This window comes from Bos indicus, chromosome 11 (genome assembly GCF_029378745.1).
Source record: "Bos indicus isolate NIAB-ARS_2022 breed Sahiwal x Tharparkar chromosome 11, NIAB-ARS_B.indTharparkar_mat_pri_1.0, whole genome shotgun sequence".
NCBI classification, from domain to species: Eukaryota; Metazoa; Chordata; class Mammalia; order Artiodactyla; family Bovidae; genus Bos; species Bos indicus.
This window is the reverse complement of record NC_091770.1, coordinates 7720783-7728401: the sequence shown is the minus strand read 5'-3', so window position 1 is coordinate 7728401 and position 7619 is coordinate 7720783.

Here is a 7619-nt window from a genome sequence, read left to right as displayed (position 1 = left end):
CATCCCAGTGCACCAGCCCCGAGCACCCTGTCTCATGCATTGAACCTGGACTGGCGATCTGTTTCATATATGATAATATACATGTATCAATGCTATTCTCTCAAATCATCCCACCCTTGCCTTCTCCCACAGAGTTCAAAAGACTGTTCTATACATCTGTGTCTTTTTTGCTGTCTCGCATATAGGATCATCGTTACTATCTTTCTAAATTCCATATATATGCGTTAGTATACTGTATGGGTGTTTTTCTCTCTGGCTCACTTCACTCTATATAATAGGCTCCAGTTTCATCCACCTCATTAGAACTGATTCAAATATATTCTTTTTAATGGCTGAGTAATATTCCATTGTGTATATGTACCACAGCTTTCTTATCCATTCATGGGCTGATGGACATCTAGGTTGTTTCCATGTCCTGGCTGTTCTAAACATTGCTGCAATGTCACCTTTTTAACGGAACTTCTCTCCCATCCCCAGGCACAATTACCTCCTATCTCTGTAATGGTACTCATCACAGTGCATTCTCATTTGCCTTTAAAATCACTCAAGTTGTTTCTCAAAGCAGGGACACAGGCTCTGCCCCACCCCAACCACTTTCCAGGCACCTAGAAGTGTCATGTTCAATCTTGGATTAATTTGCTAGGGCTGCTGTAGCAAAGGACCACAGACTGGGTGACTTGAGCAATGGAAATCTATCCTCCCAGGGCTCTGGGGTCTGGACGCCTGAGCTCAAGGTGTCAGAAGGCTGGTTTCTCCTGAGGGCTGTGACAGAAGGATCCATCCAGGCTTCTCTCCTTGAGTCGTAGGTGGTCGTCTTCTCCCTGTGCCCCTTCACATTGTCTCCCTGCTGCATGTGTCCCCTTGTGTTCAAATTTCCCCTTTTTGTAAGGACACTGATCCTATTAATATTAGATTGGACACTCACTTTATTCACCATTATCGCATTTTATCTGATTACATCTCAGTTCAGTTCAGTTCAGTCGCTCAGTCATGTCCGACTCTTTGCGACCGCATGAATCACAGCACGCCAGGCCTCCCTGTCCATCACCAACTTTACCCAAACTCATGTCCATCGAGTCGGTGATGCCATCCAGCCATCTCATCCTCTGTCGTCCCCTTCTCCTGCCCCCAATCCCTCCCAGCATCAGGGTCTTTTCCAATGAGTCAACTCTTTGCATGAGGTGGCCAAAGTATTGGAGTTACAACTTCAACATCAGTCCTTCCCAGGACTGATCTCCTTTAGGATGGACTGGTTGGATCTCCTTGCAGTCCAAGGGACTCTCAAGAGTCTTCTCCAACACCACACTTCAAAAGCATCAATTCTTCGGTGCTCAGCTTTCTTCACAGTCCAACTCTCGCATCTATACATGACCACTGGAAAAACCATAGCCTTCACTAGATGGACCTTTGTTGGCAAAGTAATGTCCCCCCTTTTTAAAATGCTATCTAGGTAGGTCATAACTTTCCTTTCAAGGAGTAAGCATACACAGACCCTATTTTCAAATAAGTTCACATTTTGTCCTGGGGGTTCAACATGTGCATTTGTGGAGGCACATTTCAATCCATGACAAATGCACGGTGTTTGTGAAGGACTGAACAATGAAAGGAGAAATGAATGAAGTACTGTCGCTCTGTCCTTTGAAATATACACCACTGTCTACTTTCCTTCCAAATCCCACCAGCTATTTCCTTCACCCTTACTCAGACAACTTTGCATTAATCTCTGCTCTAGGGCTCTGTTTCCCAATCCAACCTTCATATTTCCACTATATTATTCTTTTTAAATGTTTTTTACACCAACTCATTTATCTAAGGGTTTACCATGGCTCACTTTCTCCTACTTTATTAAGTCTAAAAGTACCCTACCTCCTTTCAAGAGCTATTGTACTCTGAATCTAGCTTATTTATTATATTTTAGGCAATGTCCAGGCTTGCCATGTGTGGATATCCAGACTAGACTGGAGGAGTCTTGAGATGAATGAAGATCTAAAAACTGACCAAGTATCTTGTAGACAGAATCTAGAAGGAGGCCCTGGAGAGTTTCTGGGGATTGGCAGACTGAGCAACGTATCAGAAAAAAACTGATCACAAGCAAACAGGAAAATGCAAACATAGCACCAGGAGCTCTATGCAAAGGAGCAATGAGTACCAACAGGTGGGTGGGACCCAGACACAGGAAATCTAAGGACAGGTGAAATTCTGAGCTGTGGGCAAGCCGGCCACATAGGAAGCTGTATCTCTGGGAAACAAAGCACAAGCCACTAGGACCCAGTTCAGAAGGAGTGTCCAGGTTTCTGGATGAGCCAGTAGACCCATGAAAACAAACAAAACAGAAACAAGAACCAAGAGCAGAGGGGACATGGGATCAAATTAGTCCAGTTCATTCAAGCTGGGTGCAAGAGTAATGAAGCAGCATAGGAATGTGATGAAAAAGCTAGGTTTACATAATCTTCCTTCCAAACCAGGAAGAAAATAAATATCGATAAAAACATTGTTATTATTATTTAACAAATATTTTACACATAAAAAACTATATTCAATCTATTTAATATTATTGAAAGACTTAAATGTAAGATCTGAAACCATACAACTTCTAGAAGAAAACAAGGCAGTATCCTCTTTGACAGACGTCTGTCTAAGGAATGGTCTTTTAGATATGTCTCCTCAGGCAAAGGAAACAAAAACAAAAGTAAACAAATGGATGACAGCAAACTGAAACACTTTTGCACAGTGAAGGGAACTGTCAACAAAACACAAAGTTTGCCTGCTGAATGGGAAAAGATATATCTGATAAAAGGTTAATATTCAAAGTACACAAAGAATTCATACAACCGGAACCAAAAAAAAAAAAAAAAAAAACCTGATTAAAAAACCAAGAGAGGATGTGAACAGACATTTTTCCAAAGAAGACTTAGAGATGGCCAACAGCCACGTGAAAAGATGCTCGACATCACGAATCATCAGGGAGAGGCAAATCAAAATCACAATGAGATATCATCTTACCCCTGTTATCATGGTTATTATCAAAAAGACAACACAACACAATTGTTGGTAAGGCTGTGAAGAAAAGGGAAGCTCGTTCACTGTTAGTGGGAATGTGAATTTATGCAGCCACTTTGGAAAACAGTATGGAGAGGCATGAAAAAACTAAAAACAGAACGACTGTACAATCCAGCAATTCCACTCCTGGGTATTTATCGGGTGAAAACATAAATAATAATCTTAAAAGATATATATATATATATATATATATATAAAATAGATATAAAGATATATGTATATATTAAAAATGTCTATTCAGATCTTTTTAATCAGGTTTGCTTTTTTGATATTGGTTGTATGAATTTTATATGCATACCTAATATCATTGCAGCATTGTTTACAGTAGCCAAGATATAGTAGCAATCTAAGTGGCTACCAACAGATGAATGAGCAAAGAAGCCATGGCTTATTTATGTGTGTGTATACACACACACACACACACACACACACACACACACAGGAAGGAATATTAGTCATAAAAAGAATGAGATCTTGCCATTTGCTATAACACGGATAGACCTACAGGACATTCTGCTAAGTGAAATAAGTCAGACAAAGACAAACACTGTGTGATTTCACTTATATGTGGAATCCAGACAACAAATGAACAAACAACAAAACATAAGCAGAGTGATAAATTCAGAGAATAAACAGATGTGGTAGGGGAGGGGGCTGGAGAGAAATAGGTGAGGGAGACTACAAGTACAAACTTCCAGTTACAAAATAAACAAGTCCTCGGTATGAAATGTACAGTGTGGGGAATACAGTCAATAATTATGTAACATCTTTGTATAGTGACAGATGGTAACCAGAATTTCCATAATGATCATTTTGAAATGTATAGAAATATCAAATCATTATGTATGTACCAGGAACTAACATAGTGTTGTAGGTTAATTATATTTTGAAAACAAACAAACTCATAGAAAAAAAGAGATCAGATCTGTGGTCACCAGAGAGGTGGACTGGGGGAGGGAAGATTGGATAAAGGTGGTCAAAAGGTACGAGATGCTAGTTATGAGATGAATGTGTACTAGAAACGCGAGGTACAAGATGATAAATATAAATAAGAGCACCGTACATTATATACGACAGATGCAAAGACACTAAATCTGAGTTCTCATCATAGGAAAAATACTTTTTCTACTTAATTTGTATCTATATGAGATGATGACAGTTTACCAAACTTACTGTGGTGATCATTTCATGATGTACATAAGTCAATTCATAGGCTGCACACCTTATAATACAGTACTGTACATCAATTATATATCAATAAAATTGGAATTAAAAGTGTGATTTAGTGATTTTTGAAAAGATCCACAGCGGTTTTTCTGGTTTTAAAATTTTGTGACATAGGAGACATATTGGTGACATGTCTCCTAAAATATCAACTTTTTCCCAATGAACCATCACTGCAGAGAAGTAATCCACCAGGTCCTGAGAAGTGGACACAGATTTCCAGACTATCTTCCCAGTTTCCTGAAGGAGCTAGTAACCCTCTGATTGGCTGAGCATCTCTTCTCTCACATTTACCTTATATGATTGTCTTAAAACCAAATGAAACAACGTATATGAAAATGGCTGTGTTGACTCTGAGATGCTTTTCAAAAGCATGTTACTACCACCAAGGATAGTAACACAGGATAGTAACACATTAGTAGTAAAAGGACTAGGACTTATTTTTTTTTTAAGACTTTCTGATATGGATTATTTTCAAAGTCTTTACTGAATCTGTTACAATACTGTTTCTGTTTTACGTTTTGGATTGGGGGCCACGAGGCATGTGTGATCTTAGCTCCAAGACCAAGGACAGATACTGCAACCCCTGCACTCAAAGGCGAAGTCCTAACTACTGGATCACCATGGAAGGATCGAGGACCAGTGCTTAAAATGTTTATTAGAAAAGGAAAATTTGACCTCAGGGAGGTGTGCTTTCCTGCCGTTCTTCCTTAGTTGTATGCAGTTTGGCCCGTGTCCAAAAGGCGCTGCAGTTTCAGATGGCACCCAGGACAACCAAGGGCAGGGGATGTTGCTGGTACATGACACCGGAGGGAGGGTGCGCTCCGCTGTGTCCCCACCCTCGGGCCCCCCACCCCCAGTGGGCTCGGCTCCCCTGCCAGCACCACAGTGACAATATGAGACAGCGCATCTGAAGCAGCAGAGCCAAATATTTGATTTGGATGGCTCCGCTGAAGATGCCTCATCACAACTGTGGGTGCCCAGATTACCAGCTTCTTGCTCTTGGCTTCCGCGTGCTCTGCAGCGAGTACAAACTGCACAGAGAGCTCCTTGCAACAGGGACGGGAGGAAGCCCAAATGGCTGATGTGGAGTGTCTTGTTTGGGGAAGAGTTCACTGATGAGGAATAAGCTGAGGAGGCAAGATGCTGTTGTTTTTCCTGTCAAGGCACATGGTAATAAGCACATGGCAAGTGTGTGTGTGTGTGTGTGTGTGTGTTTTTCCTTTCTAACTTAGATTCAGAAATTTCTGGCGATGAGAAAGCAATTCCTTTTCAGGGAAGAGTCACCATGACTTTTACCCTTCTCTCCCTGACACACATGGGCTCCACATCAGTTAGCATCATTGACAAGAATTACAGATCCTGGAAGGACCTGGTCTCAGCTGTCCCCCACAATCCCCTTCCAAAGTATTAGCTGTTTCTGACACCCTCCTGTGTTCAATCTGACTGAAACATAAATAAAACCATGGTGCCTCATTAGCCACAAATACCTTCTTTATATTTTTACTACACAAGGGATAGTATCTTCTGAACTTTATGCAGAAACCCCTGAAGTCTCTAAAGACAACAGGAGATGAGGACTTCACATTTCCCCACATGTGCCTGCAGAATAAAAGGTTCTCTATATTTTTAAGTGTGTAAAAAGTGAATTTCTCATTCAAAAGTATCCAGACTTGTAGAAAACAAATTTATGGTGGGTAACAGAGGGAGGGATAATTGGAAAATTGGGATTGACACCTATACCCAGTCATATATAAATAGATAACCAATAAGGACCCACTGTATAGCACAAGGAACTGTACTCAATACTCTGTAATAACTTATGTGAGGAAAAAATCTGAAAAAGAGTGGATATATGTAAAACGGATTCACTGTGCTATATACCTGAAACTAACAGAACGCTATAAATCAACTATATACTTCAGTAAAAAGTTTTAAAAATAAAGCAAAATAAAACTCATTTTAAAAACATCTGGCTTTCCCGCCAATTACTTCTAGAGATAACAGTTGTAATTACAAAGTCCAGGGGGATCCCTGAAATGCAAGATGGGTAAGATTCTGGTCATTACACACGTGCATACACACACCATGTACTTACAGACATTAATTGTGTGAGAACGTAAATAGATGTATGTGCATCAGTGTACAATCATGAGGAGGTTCACACTTAGTATTTAGGGTCGTTGGCATGAACTCACATTTCCACCTGCATACAAACTCAAGTATAATCACGTGTCAACTTGTATGTATCAAAGTCTTTAGAATGATTTTGAAAACTGAAGTGACCAAATGTGCATGTTTTAATAGATGTCCCTTCTTGATTTTCATAGGCTATCCTGAAAAAAAAAAATCAAGTCATAATAAAGGATTTGGGATAACCTACCTCTTATTCACTTAATTCTTTTAGTCCTGTGCTAATCATGCCAAGTTTGTGGGTTCAGCCCCCAGGCAGGCTGTTTACATCTGCTCTGCTCCAGAGCACCAAGCTGCACTTGAACTCCACATCAGTCATGAGATGAACACACCACGGAGGCTTGAAGTTGAGCACATGAGGTCTGGAACAGACTCCACGGATATAAAGCTCAGCTCTCTACTTCCTAGATATGTGACTTCCAACTCAGCCACCCTAAGCTTCCATCTCATCTGTAAAATTGACTAATATTTCTCTTTTCAAACTGTTGTGGAAACTAACTGAGAACACACACAACTCAGAATCCACTCGGGATGGGGGCTGGGACGAGGTGGAGAGAATGGCAATACTCACCACTTTGCTATCAGGGAACTAAGCAGCTACGTTGAGTGGATACAAATCCTCTCTAATGATCACAACTCAGGAGCAAGTTTGAAACCCAGGATCATAAGTTTGAAGAATCTGCTTCCTGCAAATTCAAAACTAATGGAAAAATAACTGGCTTATTTCCCAGCTTTCTAATCCCTGGTTATGATTTGAAAGATTTGCAAAATGAATTCCACGGCATAAAGCCCAATTAAATCTTTTGTGGGGGGGGGGGGGGAAGCCAACACATATAGTATAAACTTCAACTTGTCAAGGAGAAATATATGCACAGTAGAAAGTTAATTAACGGTATTCTCTGTGCATTCCTATTTTAACTCTACTTTTCTACTGTCTTTTTCACTAGTTAAGTATTGCTTTTATAATTTCACTGAGTCCCACAGAAAAACTTTTAGTAGAACACATAGTCAGATTTAACTACTTTATCTAAGTCCTAATTCATCTATATCAATATCATAAGACACTATGTGATGAGTCTAAATGTTTTTCGGGTACAATATTTCATTTGTCTGTGATGATTTACCTGATCATGATCTTACTT